The sequence below is a fragment of the Pteropus vampyrus genome, unplaced genomic scaffold (assembly GCF_000151845.1).
Source record: "Pteropus vampyrus isolate Shadow unplaced genomic scaffold, Pvam_2.0 Scaffold338, whole genome shotgun sequence".
Taxonomy (NCBI): Eukaryota; Metazoa; Chordata; class Mammalia; order Chiroptera; family Pteropodidae; genus Pteropus; species Pteropus vampyrus.
Genome location: NW_011889119.1, coordinates 487,093 through 489,040, shown reverse-complemented (window position 1 = coordinate 489,040; position 1,948 = coordinate 487,093).

Sequence of the window (1,948 nt, the reverse complement as noted above, 5' to 3'; positions counted from 1 at the left end):
TGCAGTAAGGACACGTGTGCCACACAGAGCCGAGACCTGTGCCAGGCGACTCGAATCCATCGTCACTGCACATGGCTCCATGCGAGCGTTGGTGTGGCAGGTGAAGCCACACACGGGCTCCAGTGACCAGGGGAATGGACAGGCAGTCAGTTTGCTCAGTCTCTCCAAACATGGGGAGGGGCCTGTCACCCCGGAAACCCCTACACCCGCCCGGGAGACGCTTTCCCACCGTGCCCGAGGCAGGCGTGCTGCCTTCTGTCGCGGGGGGGCAGTTTTGTCTGTCCCGAAGCCACGTGGACTCAGCAGCATAGATGTCTCGCTCGATCCTTCCCGTCCTGGACGTGCTCACACTGTGGCACGTGCTGGCACATGTCTCCATTGTTACTGACAAGTGTTTGGTGTGAGTGAGTTTGCCACGATGTGCTCATCTGCTGTCCTCGGCTTGTCACCCTTGCTGGCCCTCGCCGGTCAGCTGCTTGGGCACCTTTGTGGAGCGTCTTGTGGGCATCCGTCTCCGTGTCTCTGGCGAGTCCCTGCGGGGCACCGCGGGGCCGCACTTTCCGGCCCAGCGTGTGGTCGGGTCATTCTCTCGGTTTGACCATCCGGGGCCTGTCGTGTTTTTGGGGCCACCCCTTGTCTTACTGCATGACTGTCCGGACAGCGGCTGGGGCCCGCTTGTCCTCGACCCTGGTCCCCAGCTCTGTGCTCGGCCGAGTGGCATTGTGTGGCCAGCCCCAAGCGGGCCGGCAGCCGCGTTTCTCTGAGGCTCGCCGCCCACCGATGTTTTCCTGGCACTCGGGGAGCTTGGACCCTTCCGACCTCGGGTTTCGCGTGGCTGGGGGCAGCTTGGTTCGCGTTGGGATGAAGAGACTCCTGGAGGTCCCCACGTTGTCACTGGCCGTGTCACCCAGCCTCGGGCCAGTGCCAGCGCCTCCTTGTGGGTGAGCTGGTTTCCTCTGAGAAAGCCAGGACCCCGAGGAAGCTGGCGTGTCCTGCCCACCCCCCCCATAGAGCTTCCCTCAGCCTGGGCCCGGTTCCCGGCCTCCCACGAGCTTGTCACCCGCCACTGAGCCGGGTGAGCGTGGGTGCGCGAGCTGCTCCCAGCGTCACCTGTCTGCCAGGCGAGGCTTCATTCACACGTATGCGCGGGGCCTGTGGGGAAAGCCGCACGGCAGAGGGTCGGACGGCCAGGGGCAGCTCGAGGGCCCCGGACACGTGGGGCGGGGGTGGCAGAGGGAGGGGTCAGGAAGGAAGCGGCAGACACGGGCCCCTTCGCGCTCCGTCGGGGGCTGGCGCCGGGAACCCAGCGGAGCCAGCACAGCGACGTGTGTTTTGCTAAAACGCGTTTTGCCACAGACGCACATGATGTGGCCGGTGGGGCCTGGACGCATGTGGGACGTTCTCTGTCGCGGGCTGACGCTGTGGTCACGCTCGGGGCGAGAGCTGCCGCAGAGCTCACATGGGAGAGCCACCTTGAGAATGCGCTGCCTCGGGTGACGTTTGTAGGCTCTGGCACGAGTCGGCCTTTCGCAGGCGGCCACTGCATGCACGCTGCTCAGTGTCCCCTCGTGCTGTTGCAGTCCAGCCGCATGGCCAGGGTGGTCTCCGCAGCCCAGTTCGTGTTCCCTCCCGAGGCGCGAGATGCCGCCATGGCCCCCTGGACGCATGTGCAGTGGCGCTCGCGGTCCCCGAGCTGCCGGTGGCCGTGCGGAAGGCGGTTAGCCGTGCTTGGCTCGGGGAGGAGGCTCTGCCGAGCCGTTACAGCTGGCTCTCAGTGTGGGGTCAGCGGACGGAGCCATGTGCTCACCAAGCGCTGACAACCGCTTGCGACACGCAGCCGCCACCTGGGACCCACACACTTGCTGAGGATGGAGTCCTCCCAGCCCGAAGGGGCCCCGGTCCTGCTGTCCAGGAAGCCGAGGCTGACATGGCCAGACGCCTGCCTTGG